At 46.5% G+C, this 15,037-nt stretch overlaps 1 protein-coding gene across 2 annotated transcripts in view; it reads left to right on the top strand.

Annotated features, from left to right (window-relative positions):
* syt6a (synaptotagmin VIa) overlaps positions 1-15,037 on the top strand; it is a 186,968-nt gene that overhangs the window by 66,967 nt on the left and 104,964 nt on the right. The window contains exon 1 of one of the 2 annotated variants that reach the window (XM_079574943.1): positions 7,550-7,660. The exons of the other annotated variant lie outside the window; for it this stretch is intronic. The gene's annotated coding sequence lies outside the window, so the exon portion shown is untranslated. Of the gene's footprint in view, positions 1-7,549; positions 7,661-15,037 lie in introns of those variants that run through there. 2 annotated transcript variants of the gene reach the window in all.

Genomic DNA, 15,037 nt, shown 5'->3' with positions numbered 1-15,037 from the left:
TTTGTGTGTGTTGGAGCGATGATGGATGAGTCTCCACCGCGGAAACGCTGAAATCCAGGAAGAAGGTTTTGTGTTCGGCGACAATAAGATGCTGATTCCAGAAGTGTCTTATTGTTGGTGGATGTGCCATTGTTGTGTGTGTTTGAAGAGATATCTGACGTGTCCCGCATTCTGAGCCAGGAGGAGCTTGGTGGTTTTCTCTAATAAAAAGTAATGACGGCCTCGACTTAATGCTGTGATAGTTGTGAAAAGTAATAAACGCTGAACTGATTTATGAGTTCTGAGCTGGTCTGAACTGAGATAAGTGACTTTCGTCGACAATAAACACAGCACGTTCACTCCCCACAGCAAACGGCCTCTCTGAGTCCAGCTGTTCCAGGAGCAGCAGGAGGAGACCAGTGTCTACGTTCAACCCTTCCTGTTTTTATACCTTTAAAAGCTAAAGTGGGAGCTGAGAAATGTGAGCTTTTCATTACGTTGCTTTATTTGAGTTCGACCTTTTCTATCTTTGACCCTTTTCATGTTGTCCTGTTGATGAGGCTGTACTGCAGGGCTGTCACGGCCAGCAGAGGGCAGCACTGGACAGGCCTACTGTTGTGTCCTTGGGCAGAACACTTGCCCCACACTGCTGAGTGTTGGCTGCCGTACATTTGTGATTAATGCTCACAATCATGAGGTGACTTTGAAAAGCTCATCATTCTGAGTTTCTTTTCATGCCGTGTATATTAAAGGTGCACTATGCAGCTTATTATGTCCACATAGTTATTTGACCTTTCAGTGACCCAGCTGTGTGGGCGGCGGCGGGTTTTATTTCAGGTCTTTTAAGAATCCTGGAAGGTTATCGGATTGGAATCTATATGTAACCATGGATACGGTTCAATCAGCAGTGAAACCCTGAAAAGCAGCGGATCCTGGGTCGTCCTGAGCAAAGGTGTCGTTCGAACCACCCAAAGATCTGTCACTTTACCATCTCTTATCAGACAGACCTGGAGCTGTGTTCCAACTCGCTCGCACATCTTTGAGTGATCTGTGAATCTGCAACAGTCCAGACCAGCTCAGAACTGGGGCCGATACCGATACCGATATGAAGGCGTTGCCAGGACGATGGCCGATATAAAGGCCAATATTTTAAGTAATTCATTTTTTTATATTGTTCTTTTCAAATCTCTGTAATAGCCTTAAGTTAAACATGTATTATTACAGTAAAGCTTTCAATCATAAAAATATATAAATATCAGTCGACCGATGTGGGGATTAGAGATGTAAATTAGCATAGTGCTAAATCTGGTGCAGCATCTTTATCAATCAATCAATCAATCAATCAATCAATCAATCAATCTTTATTGATAAAGCACTTTTCATACCGAAAGGCATCACAAAGTGCTTTACAACATTTAAAACAATACGCCTGCACAGCCTCCCATATATATTATATATTAGGACTAAATATATAGATTATTTAAAAGCTAAGCTAAAAAGGCGGGTCTTGAGCTGCTCTCTGATATTTTTGGAACTGTCTGTGACAGTGTTGAACTGTGACACCAGGGGGCGCTGAATATTCATGTTCGCCTTCATCACAACATTAAGAAGTGCTTCTTTAAGGCTCATTCATACTTCACAAGACGCAAGAACTTCTTGTTCTTGCACCCTGGGCTGCAAAATGAAGTCACTTTTGCCCTGTAGCCATGGAAACGTTGTCAGTTACAAAAGGTTTCCATGGCTACAAGGAAAAAGTGACTTCATTTTGTTCTGCAGCCCAGGGTGCAAGAACAAGAAGTTCTTGCGTCTTGTGAAGTATGAATGAGCCTTAACTTTTCATTAAAGAATGGGCTTCTGGCTCAAGATATCTCTTCAAATAAATGGCACATAAACCAAAATAAGGCGACTTCTAAAATCAGCATTTTACATTTTCTGCTTTTCATTTGTTCCAACAAACCGAACACAAACCTTCCACCTGGAGCAAACGTGTTCCTTCAGCGCTGCTGCGGTTCAGACTCATCCATCACCACCTGAACGTACATCGGCTCATGAGGAGTGAAGGCCACGACCATCACTTTTGATAACAGCCCCTCCTGAGGTCCTACATATCCAGCAGTAGGAGGGGCTTAAGGTGAGATCGTATGAAGATCAGGAAGTGAGATGTTAGATGAACACAGCATTTTCTAACCAGTGATAAAGGCGTGTTTGAGACCATTACCAAATACCTTCAAAAAGCATAACCTGCCCTTAATTACACTGAGAAACATCATTACATGAGTTCAGACGGCGTTACTGCCTCACAGCTTCACTGCACACGTGTCTCCTCAGATCGTACAGTGTCTGAACACCATCAGAGGAGCAGCGTACAGTGTCTGAACACCATCAGAGGAGCAGCGTGTCTGAACACCATCAGAGGAGCAGCAGTATCTGAACACCATCAGAGGAGCAGCGTGTCTGAACACCATCAGAGGAGCAGCAGTATCTGAACACCATCAGAGGAGCAGCAGTATCTGAACACCATCAGAGGAGCAGCAGTATCTGAACACCATCAGAGGAGCAGCGTACAGTGTCTGAACACCATCAGAGGAGCAGCGTGTCTGAACACCATCAGAGGAGCAGCAGTATCTGAACACCATCAGAGGAGCAGCAGTATCTGAACACCATCAGAGGAGCAGCGTCCAGTGTCTGAACACCATCAGAGGAGCAGCGTACAGTGTCTGAACACCATCAGAGGAGCAGCGTCCAGTATCTGAACACCATCAGAGGAGCAGCGTCCAGTGTCTGAACACCATCAGAGGAGCAGCGTACAGTATCTGAACACCATCAGAGGAGCAGCGTACAGTGTCTGAACACCATCAGAGGAGCAGCGTGTCTGAACACCATCAGAGGAGCAGCGTACAGTGTCTGAACACCATCAGAGGAGCACAGTATCTGAACACCATCAGAGGAGCAGCGTCCAGTGTCTGAACACCATCAGAGGAGCAGCGTACAGTATCTGAACACCATCAGAGGAGCAGCGTACAGTGTCTGAACACCATCAGAGGAGCAGCGTGTCTGAACACCATCAGAGGAGCAGCGTACAGTGTCTGAACACCATCAGAGGAGCACAGTATCTGAACACCATCAGAGGAGCCGCCTCATGCAGTATTCATGAGCTTCTAGAAAAGTTACCATGAACAAAACCTCGCCGTTATCTCCAAACACATTCACATTTCTATATTTGTCCCGCCCGTTTTCTCTGCACCGCACGCTTCACGCTCAGTTCATTTGCTTTTATTTTGCCCGTGTTGCGCGTCCGATTGATCGGCGAGTCTGTAGTGCAGCGCCTCTGTGGACCAGAGGCTCGGAGGAACCGATGCTCATCTAGATAAAGGGAGGGCCGAGGAACAGGGGGTTGGGTCTCTCTCTCCCCCCTCTCTCTCCCTCTCACAGGGGGGTGGGTCTCTCTCCCCTCTCTCTCTCCCTCACAGGGGGGTGGGTCTCTCTCTCCCCCCTCTCTCTCCCTCTCACAGGGGGGTGGGTCTCTCTCTCCTCTCTCTCACAGGGGGGTGGGTCTCTCTCTCTCCCCTCTCTCTCTCTCACAGGGGGGTGGGTCTCTCTCCCCTCTCTCTCCCTCTCTCTGCTGAAGATCCTCCTGATTGTGGTGCAATATGCCGAATGACAATGGTCCCGGCTGCAGACCGTGGCTTATTAAATCAATGGCGTGTGTGGCTCTTGAAGTGCTCGTGCAGCCCCCGCTTTTGAAACAGGACAAAACCGCCGCCTGTACGAGCTTGTGTGTCTGGGGTAAAACTCTTTGATGATCACACATTTAAATCTGCCATGTAGCAATGAAAGTGTTTGTTATTCACGGAAATGCTTTGATTCTAATGAGGGGGGGCTGTTCAATATTCAGGCCTCTGAACGTGCACCTGTCGCTGTTCACTGGGTCTCCTCTCTGTCCTTTTATTGATTTGAAATTGGTTTCATTCTTTTCCAAATGCTGTTTCATGAAGTGATGCCAGTGACGAGTTACTTACAATGGATTACTGTAATCTCATTACTTTTGTCAGTAACTAAGACCCTTTCACAGACGTGGTCACAAAGCGCTTTACATGAGACACTTTACATCCACTCCACACTCGGAGGTGGTGAGCGACGTAGCTTCAGTTTCCCCTGGGGGAGACTGACAGAAGCGCTCTGACACCACCAGACATTCACCATCACACGTCATTCATCCTGGCCTATTGTACATGTTTTTAGTGGTAGGGGAAACCAGAGTACCCGGAGGAAAGCTATACAGACACGGGGAGAACATGCAAACTCCACACAGAAAGGCCCTGGACTTTCTAGCGGCTCATTAAGTATTAATAAGCATCAGTAATCACTTTAGGGTCAGGGTTAGGTTAAGGGTTGGCTGAATAAGCGTATTATTAGTGGATATTAGTATGTGAACAGATAAGGTATAATAAGCAGTGTGTTAATACTTTACAAGCATATTATTAATGCTCATTAATACCATTAACCCGTCCTTCGATGCTACTGGGGCGACCCGTCAGGAGCGGTGGTCAACAGCCCAGGGACCCATCTCCATGATGTGGAGCCAGGCTGGTGGTCAGAATCACCTATTGTACATGTTTTTAGTGGTAGGGGAAACCGGAGTACCCGGAGGAAACCTACGCAGACACGGGGAGAACATGTAAACTCCACACAGAAAGGCCCTGTCCAGGTGGGAATCGAACCCGGGACCTTCCAGCTGTGAAGCGGAGGCGCTAACCGCTGCGCCACCGTGCCGCGCCTTAACAAGCACCTGAATATAAAGCGTTACCGGCCATTCTCCTGAAAAAAAAGAAAATAAATAATAATCTTTTTTTTGGCGAGTGACGTAACATCTGTGACACGTCACGTTTTCAGCCTGAGACACAAACGTGGAGAGAGATGGAAACACGTGTGTGTCAGTGTCAGGGCTGAAAGATACGTCGTCATCGCATCGATATCGAGATATGAACATTCAAGATATTAATATTGAAAAAAGCAAGATATAAACAATAGATTTTCATCAATAAAACGGCACTTTTGTGGTTTTCAGCTAACCCATAGTTATATCGTATCGCATCGATATCTGGCTGAATATCGAGATATGAAGTTTGTCCATATCGTTCAGCCCTAGTCAGTAATGTTACTGTTAAAATGCACTGCCAAGTAAAGTGAGTATTGGTTAAAACAGTTGTCATTTGTGTGTTGAGAGCAGCTGCTGAATGTAACTAACAAAGTAACTTGTAATCACGTGTGTTGCTTTATGTCCTGAGCGCTCGGATCTCCACAGTCGCTCGGCAGTCGCTCTCCAGCCTCACTTTGTGTTGGTTTCAAACATTTGGGGACAAAATGTAAAGCTTTAGGACAAAACTCCATTTGTTTTCTTTGATTATGTTAAAACACCATCTTGGCCTCTCCAGGGGGAACTCCTGCAAAGTTACACAAGTATCTTTGAAACATAAGCAGCTCCCGGACTTTGATGTTTTTGTAAAAGTAGCTCACGGGTAAATAAGGAGACCCTCGCCATAGTGCGACTGTGATCGAGAGGGTGTTTTTAGGGCTGGGACGATCCACTTTTGTCACGATCCGATATATATCACGATACACGGGGCCGATCTGATCCGATATATATCACGATACACGGGGCCGATCTGATCCGATATATATCACGATACACGGGGCCGATCCGATGCGTTAGCATGATGAGGTGTTAGCATGATGAGATGTTAGCATGATGAGGTGTTAGCATGATGAGGTGTTAGCATGATGAGGTGTTAGCATGCTACGGTGGCCCTAGCCTTAGCTTAGAGCAGACGTGTGCTTGTTTATCTGGGCTTGGGCTGATCCACTGTCTGATCCGTTGTAGGCAGGGCTCAGGTTTAGGAAGGAACATCACTGGACTCCTGTTTGTCCCGTTGTTTTGCATTGGAGGTGTGGGAGTTGTCGGACCTCGCTTCATAGTAACGGTTGCTAGGACGTCTGATTGGACAATGACCGTTTTGGGGGCGGGGCTCGGTTAATTATGGTCAATTATGGTCAATTATGGTCAATTATGGTCAATCATGCATATCCAAATCTCAAAGCGTGTTCACTCTGATGCCTCATTTGAAAGCTAAGACCTTCTAGTTTCTTAAATATGTGTGATGTGAAGCACAACTTACATCACATTTGCCGTTTCTAACTCTAATCATAATAATAATAATAATGCATTGGTTTTATATAGCGCTTTTCTGGACACTCAAAGACGCTTTACATTGCACTATTCGTTCATGACCCTAACCCCTTAACGCCTGAATGTGTTTCCAATTATATAAACAAAATATATGATCAGTGTTTTTGCTTTCAAGCTGATGCTAAATTAAGTGGAGATTGTTAATTTCTATGTCGCACATACAGATATAGTTTTAGGTATGTTGCAAATCGGCAACAACAGGCATATTTTCGGACGTGGAACTCTTGTTTGTGGTCCAGTAGGTCCACCTTGTGGTCGCTTTGCAAACAACACCAACGGTTTCATTTTGTTCTGTGTAAAAAAAGGGATAACTTTTTTTATATCCTTGTATGTTTTTGTTACAATGATTATAGAATTTCACTACAACGTTTTCGCGCTGTGATGAATCTAAATACGACTAAAGTGCGCTCACTGTGGCCACCAGATGGAGCTGCTGCAGTTTTCCTTTATGGCCTGATGTTGCCGATTTACAACGTACTGAAATCTTCAAATAACAAAAAAAAAATCCATCACACGAAGTTCATTCCAGTTAATAATCTAAAGATGGAAACGAGGAGCTGCTGCATCATTTTATTTTAGCACAACTCAATTTACATTTGAAGATTTCATCAAAGTTGCCGCCTCGATTTGCAGAAATGCTATTTCCGCTAAATACCTCCCATGACCCGCTTGTGGTTCCTTCTCTGATCAGTCCTACGAGAAACGAGTGCTTGCAAAAGGTTCCTAGGTACGGCCTGGATGTGCAAACAGGCATCAAGGGAAACACGCCTTATTTTAGCCACAGTCTGGCAAGAAGAGGTATGTTGCCGATTTGCACCAATAGGCGTTAAGGGGCTGATCAGGTGGGACGGCAAGTAACTGTTTAACCTTGTTCCAAAATGTTAAAATGACGAGTAATGTTTTCAATCCTCGATGATGCACAAAATGTCGCCTTTTCCCCCGGAAGCACGAGTGTGAACCTGAAGCCGACTGGCCCTTACATTCCCACATACTCTTTCCTTTTTTTATTCATTTTCTTGGATATCTGATGCCTCTGCCGCAGAAGTTCCAAGTGTTCGCTCTGGAGCCCTTTGAACCAGAGCGTGTTTGACTGCCGGGTGCTCGGGGGGGGGGGGGGGGGGGACGAGGAGGGGGGGGGGGGGGGGGGGGAGGGCTATAGTGCGGGATGTGCCCCCAGACATTTGCACCACGGGATCCTGCTGACTCGCTCACCCACTGCCATAGAAACAGGCTTCCCGAGCGCATCAGGCTGCACCCGGCGCGGCGAGCAGGCAGCGGCGAGGGCGAGCGAGGGAGAGGAGGAGAGAGAGAGAGAGGGAGAGCGAGGGAGAGAGAGAGAGAGAGAGAGAGAGAGAGAGAGAAGGAGCTGTGGAAGGAACGGGCACAGTTGTACGGAGAGAGAGGAGGGGAAAAGTGTCGCTGCTTCTGTCACCGGTGAGTACTGATACTGAGCCGTCACTGTGCGTTTCATCCAGGGTTCGAATCCAAACGCTCTCAGCGCGTTCACCCATCTTTCTTCTTCTTCTTCTTCTTTTTCTTCTTCTTTCCTGTATTGATTCATGTGGATGAACTGGTGCTGCTGCTGCTGCTGCTGCTGCTGCGTGTGAAACAGGTTGCAGGTGTGGATGTGCGTGTGTCCTTTTTAGGGTTTAAATGATAGAATGAAATGCAGACGTTCTGAGCCGCGTCGCTGTTGTTCATGTCTCTGTCATCGTGAGCTAAAAACTGGCACAAAGTTTGCGTCTGCTCCGTCAGGACCATCTAACGTAGAGGAGTTGTTGTAAGCAGACATGATTAAGCTACAAGATTGATTTTCTGGTGTCACATTAGCGGAGTTTTCTCTTTGATATCGATATAATGTGCTCCCTTTTATTGCTTTCTCACGCAGGGTTTAATCCATGCAGATGCAGATGCAGATGCAGATGCAGATGCAGATGCAGATGCAGATGCAGATGCAGATGCAGATGCAGATGCAGATGCAGATGCAGATGCAGATGCAGATGCAGATGCAGATGCAGATGCTCGGGCAGCCTCCTGGAAATAACCATTGAACTCTAGAATATGAAAGCTAATGTAGGGCTGCTTACACGGAGGATTGAACCGGTTCTGCTCCTAAAAATCAATTCAGATGTTGCCTCTGATCACATCACTTTTTGTAGATCCTTTTTTTTTCTTTTCTTCTCACAGTCTAACCTTTAATGACTTCATTAACTTTGAAACTTCTAAATGTTACAAAATCAATCATGGCGGGTCGTCAAATCTACGATGAAAATAAGCCATTAAGTGCTATAAATGAGTGCTATGAATGTGCCTCCACCTGTCTGTCATTCTGTCGGGGCTTTGGATACTGCGAGTTAAAGTAAAAGTAACCAGGGCTGCACAATATATCACAACAAAATATTGAATTTCGATGTTAGAAGCTACAATGTATCACAACATCACTAAAGTCTTGATGTAACTCAGATCGACACAAACTCAGCCAAAAACAAACAATGCTTTGAACTTATAAATGTGTGGAAGTTCAGTTTTAGTTCAGCTTGTCCTAATTTAGTTCAATTTTAGTCATGTTTTGGTCCTGAGGTAGTGTTTTTTTTCTTTCTTAAAGGGGCTAAATGCAAGTAGGCCATTTTATGCTCACTACTGCCACCTCAGGTCATACGTGTAACTGCGCCTTCTATATTAAGCTCGTGCATGACGGCACTTCAGACCCGAAGTGACAGCTTTCTGAGTGTCAGTGCAGGATTTCAGAGGCAGTTGTGGCTCATTCGACACATTAGAACATGGAGGAACATGTGGGGGGAGGAAAATACTTAATTTTGACATTTTTAAACTCCGTATAGCCCCTTTAAGTTTTGTTTTGATACAATTTTCAAAAAAAACGAGTTCCTTACGATTTGTGTTTAATAGAAATGGAACATATTGTGTTGAAATGGTTTAGTGAAGCATCACAGTAACATGGTGATCTGCACAGCAGTATCGCATGTTACTTTAATATCGTTCAGCCTGAGCAGCAGCAGGATTGTACTTGTTGACCTGTTTCCTGCTGTGCCCCTGATCAGGGTCAGGGTTAGTTAACCCTAATCTGGATATAATAAGGGTTAAGAACGGCAAATTTAAGTAAATTGTGTTTCACTCACACAGATCTCACATATATTTTTAGAAACTAGGAACTAAAGGCTTTCAAATGAGGAATCACACTGACCTATAGGCTGTGAGCTTTCGATACGCTTTGAGATGTGGATGTAAATCATTGTTATTCCTAAAGTGACAGGTGGTTAATAGTAGTTGCAGGAGTATTTGTATAGTAGTACCAGTAATCGTGTCATTTCCTGAAAGCTCAATAGTCAGATGTTGGGAGTTCCCATGGATGGGTTTGGTCAGTGCCTGATGGGAGACCCTGAGGACCAGGGGCCCCGGTGAGTGACTGGATGGAGACCCTGAGGACCAGGGGCCCCGGTGAGTGACTGGATGGGAGACCTGAGACCAGGGGCCCTGGTGAGTGACTGGATGGGAGACCCTGAGGACCAGGGGCCCTGGTGAGTGACTGGATGGGAGACCGTGAGGACCAGGGGCCCTGGTGAGTGACTGGATGGGAGACCCTGAGGACCAGGGGCCCCGGTGAGTGACTGGATGGGAGACCCTGAGGACCAGGGGCCCCGGTGAGTGACTGGATGGGAGACCCTGAGGACCAGGGGCCCCGGTGAGTGACTGGATGGGAGACCCTGAGGACCAGGGGCCCCGGTGAGTGACTGGATGGGAGACCCTGAGGACCAGGGGCCCCGGTGAGTGACTGACAGTGTGACTGTGTCTACAGATTACACATGTCGCTCACCACTTGTGAAGCACTTTGGGGTCACGTGAAAAGCACAACACTTCCCTTCAGCAGCAGAGTACTGCAGAGTAACAGCGGAGTACTGCGGAGTACAGCAGAGTACAGGAGAGTACAGCAGAGTACAGGAGAGTACAGGAGAGTACTGCAGAGTACTGCGGAGTACTGCAGAGTACAGGAGAGTACTGCGGAGTACTGCAGAGTACAGGAGAGTACAGCAGAGTACAGCAGAGTACAGGAGAGTACTGCAGAGTACTGCGGAGTACTGCAGAGTACAGGAGAGTACTGCAGAGTACAGCAGAGTACAGCAGAGTACAGGAGAGTACTGCAGAGTACAGCAGAGTACAGCAGAGTACAGCAGAGTACAGCAGAGTACAGCGGAGTACAGGAGAGTACAGGAGAGTACTGCAGAGTACAGCAGAGTACAGGAGAGTACTGCAGAGTACAGCAGAGTACTGCAGAGTACTGCAGAGTACAGGAGAGTACTGCAGAGTACTGCAGAGTACAGCAGAGTACAGGAGAGTACTGCAGAGTACAGCAGAGTACAGGAGAGTACTGCAGAGTACAGCAGAGTACTGCAGAGTACTGCAGAGTACAGGAGAGTACTGCTTTCTTCACGCTGACATCATCCTCCTCTGTGCTGATATCGTCGTCGTCGTTGTTTTTTATAATTGATGGATCTTGTTAATATTTGATGAGTGAGCATGTCTGGAACGCCGCCCTCTCTGTTTTACACCTTTGCTCCACTCGCGGTGATGAGCCTTGAAATATCGACTTGTTTTATCAATTATTAAAGAGTGCGATGTGGTCCGTGTGCAGGAGGTGGATACGGAGCCGGATACGGCGTCAGTGTGGAGTCAAGCTAGTTTTCAGTTTGTGTCTTCAGGATTAGCTTTGAGGCTGTGGATGATCTGATCCAAGTTCTCAGTGTAAAGAAAAAGCTAGTTCTAGTTTGTAATGGGACTTACAGAGTCCAGAAAGGATTAAAGATCAATTATATGTTTTTCAAAGTTTTTAAATGTAACTGACAGCATTTAACTCCAAGTGGACATATGTAGCATTTAAACCATATTATAACGTTGTTCAAAAAACATACCTGAAGTAGTATTTTACTATGTCTGTGCAATATTGAGTTAATCCTGGGAGTAAGTAAGTGGTTTATTGTCATTGTACAAGTGTATAACGAAATAGCAATACTAAGTAAGTAACATGTTGACCTTAATAAATCCTTCCCGTCGTCCCTCTGGGGTGATACAAGTGTTTATGGGATGGCTGGAGGGTCTTTCATCGCCCCCTGGTGTCTCTGGACAGAAAACCATGTTTGCAACTTGACTGCCACCGGACCAGAGTCACCAATACACACTAATGGAATCACGAAGAAGAAGCTAACAGGCTAATGGCAAAGCTAACTGTGGGCTAGCGCCACTTTAAACAGTATTTACACCAGCTCTTTCATTATTACGGTTTTATTCTTACAGACACATTCATTTCAAATTATGAAGTTAAAATAAGTCTCTTTTTAAGTCCCATATGCCTGATATTTCCACTTTAAAATAATGAATGAATTCTGTTTTACTCTTATCGCCAGCAGACGAGTTTTACCATCTGCTATTGGCAAGACATTCTTTGTCATATATAGATATATAGATTCACACCGATGATCACTTCCTGAAGGAGGAGGGCACCACCTCATGACATCAGCAGGTGCATCCGAGCTGAAGGAACAGTACAATATAAAAGGACTAAAGAAAGAGAAAGATGGAAATATCATTTATCACTGAGCCGAGAATGTGTCCTTTAAGGCGCAGTGAACTTTTGCTGCATTCGCCTGGAGCAGGGGGGCCATTCTGTCTCCTTATGTTTATCTCTGCGGCTAACTCGGATCCCCGGCCTCCCTCCCTGCCTGCGCACCTGTTCCTCCACGCTCCCCCCCCCATGCACACGCTCCCCCCCCCCCCCCTGCACAGAGCTGCCCCCCCCCCATGCACACGCTCCCCCCCCCCCCCCCCCATGCACACGCTCCCCCCCCCCCCCCCCCATGCACCACGCTCCCCCCCCCCCCCCCCCCCCCCCCCCATGCACACGCTCTCCCCCCCCATGCACACGCTCCCCCCCCCCATGCACACGCTCTCCCCCCCCCCCCCCCATGCACACGCTCCCCCCCCCCCATGCACAGAGCTGCCTGCCTGTTGATAATAATAAAGAAAAAAAACTGAATCAAACCAACACGACCGGGCTTATCTGTGTCCTCGCCGCCACGGACTGCCCTCGGTGGCCCCCGCTCCCCCGGTGGCCCCCGCTCCCCCGGTGGCCCCCGGTGGCCCCCGCTCCCCCCGGTGGCCCCCCCGCTCCCCCCGTGGCCCCCGCTCCCCCGGTGGCCCCCGCTCCCCCGGTGGCCCCCGCTCCCCCGGTGGCCCCCGGTGGACCCCGCTCCCCCGGTGGCCCCCGCTCCCCCGGTGGCCCCCGCTCCCCCGGCTGCAGCCTGTGACTGAGCTCCATGTGCACTGGTGTGACATGATTGCGTGTGATCAGCGACGCCTGGGGGGGGTTGTTGGTTTGTTGGTTTGTTGGTTTGTTTTCTTTTTCCGCCTTGGTTTTTCCTGGAGGAGGCGGGAATTTCTTCGGACTTTCCTCGCGCGTGTTTTATGACTTCTTGTTAAAATGCCAATCACAGGGCAAGGCAGTAAAAGCCCCCCATGCAGACACAGGGAGCGGTAACCGGGAGAACAACGGCAGCACGGTGGTGTGAGAGAGAGAGAGGAGAGAGAGAGAGAGAGAGAGAGAGAGAGGGAGAGAGAGAGAGAGAGAGAGAGAGAGAGAGAGAGAGAGGGAGAGGGAGAGAGAGGGAGAGAGAGAGAGAGAGAGAGAGAGGAGAGAGAGAGAGGGGGGAGAGAGAGAGAGAGAGAGGGGGGAGAGAGAGAGAGAGAGAGAGGGGGGAGAGAGAGAGAGCACTTCTGGAGCTGCTGCAGGTCAGGGAAATGCACAGGGCGACTGTTTCTGGTCGTTTTGCAAAAGTGTAATTTGTATTTTTGTTCTTCATGATTGAAAGTCCACATGACCAACTTAACATGAACATAAGAGTTTGGGAACATTATATTTTGGACTGGATTTCAAAATAAAGGATCAGACCTGGAAAACAAAGATTGAAGTAAGTTGCTAGGCTGATAATTGGTAACTGGTGTACATTTGGTGCCACTACTGTAAAAACTGTAGAAGGTATTGAAGATTATCCATAAATTGCCATGTTTGAAATGTATATAAGTAAGTTTCTAGTATGAAAATTGGAAACTGGTGTAAATTTAGTGTCATTACATTGAAAACACTGGAACAGGGGTGCCCAAAGTGTTGGCCCGCCAGAGAGCGACCTACTGGGTAAAACTCTCTTCCATTCATTCTCAATTGTAAATATGAATGCAGTACACTTTTTGACCACCAGCGTCAAATTGGGGGCGCTGTTTCACTCCTTTTAGAAACACTGTTGTGGTGCCTTGGTATTTATTAATCACAGAGTGTTGTAGCATCAACTTTCAGTTTTCCAACTTTTATTGCAAAGGTTGTTACATCGACAACAGCACATGTTAAAAATGACTTATAAAATAATCTAATGGTTAGGTAAGGTAAGGTAAAGTTACTGTAGGTGCTGTAGATGCAGGTGTTTGTCTTTTTTTTACATTTTGCACTAAATTGCTACAATTGTTGATTTTGTTCAAGTAAAATTAGGCTTTTGCCATAGTTACCATTTGTTTTAATATAGCATGTTTTTGCATAGATAGAATCAAATGCAAATGTAATTTACAGTTATATGTGTTTCACGCTCGACATCGCCGTGTTTGACCCGCGACTCAAAGGCATTTTTCATTCTGGCCTCGGAGACAGAAAGTTTGGGCACCCCTGGTTTAGATTTTTCTCCACATTGTTTTCCCTTTAACTGTTTTCAAACATGACCATGTATGGGAGTCTCCAGGGATGTGTCGAGGCAGCCGTGTTACATCACTGGGAAATGGGTCAAACTGCTGTGGAACTTTACCTCTATCTATGTCACTTCCTGTCAGTAGCTTAAAACATCTCCCATCAAGAGTAATCACTACAGAAACATGACACTCCACGTGGACATAAAGATGTGTCTGTATTTTAGATGGTGGATCGCGGATTTACCTACAGCCTGTATGGATTTAATTCCCAAGTCGTCTATGATGGCGGTTCTTATTTTGTATTGTTTTGAGATCTACAATCACCCTGATATGACAAGCTGTGACTCAAAGAAAAGCTGAATTTAAAAACATCCAGTAATTTGAACAGACTCAATAGTGAGTGTATACTTTTTCTGCACATGAATATTAAACAATATGTTCTGGGAAAGGCGACCCACTGAGAACCTTTGCACTTCTCATGCTTAATATGTAAACACACCTTCTAACGTGTGGTCAACGCTATTGGTGCTTAAGTTATTTCTACTTTCTCTTTGTCCTGTGTTGAAAAGCTTTGGGTTCAGAGAAACATGTCATCTGAGTGTTCTCAGTGAAAAGGGAAAGGAAGATGCTCTTCAAAGGAAGATGCTTTTCCCCCTCACACATTTCATACTGCGAGAAAACGTCCAAAGCGCAAAGTGCCATTTGCGAGTCTGTCTGTGTGGAGTTGATATGCTCTGGACGTGCACAGGAAGCTCATGCTCCAGCCCCGGTTTACAGACTGGCTCCTGACTGTGGCTGTTGTTCCTGTGGCTCTGGTGGAAGGAAGTATCCAGTGTGGAGGGCAAAGTGACCTGTGACCTGATGTTCATGTTATATAAGTGGTTCTTAAACAGTGAGAGGTGGTTTAGTAATGATTAAACAACAAGGAGCCGTGCATTATACAGTTTTAACGCAGTGGAGTAAGACCTGATTTTACTGTTTTCAAACTGTCACAGTCCTGATGAAGCACCTGATCATGAGCCGCAACAACCACATTTAAAAAGAAAAGACAGTTGTGCATATAAAGGCCAC

Source organism: Gobius niger (assembly GCF_951799975.1).
Source record: "Gobius niger genome assembly, chromosome: 17".
NCBI classification, from domain to species: domain Eukaryota; kingdom Metazoa; phylum Chordata; class Actinopteri; order Gobiiformes; family Gobiidae; genus Gobius; species Gobius niger.
Note: the sequence above shows the minus strand (reverse complement) of the source record. Positions and strands in the feature narration are given on the sequence as shown.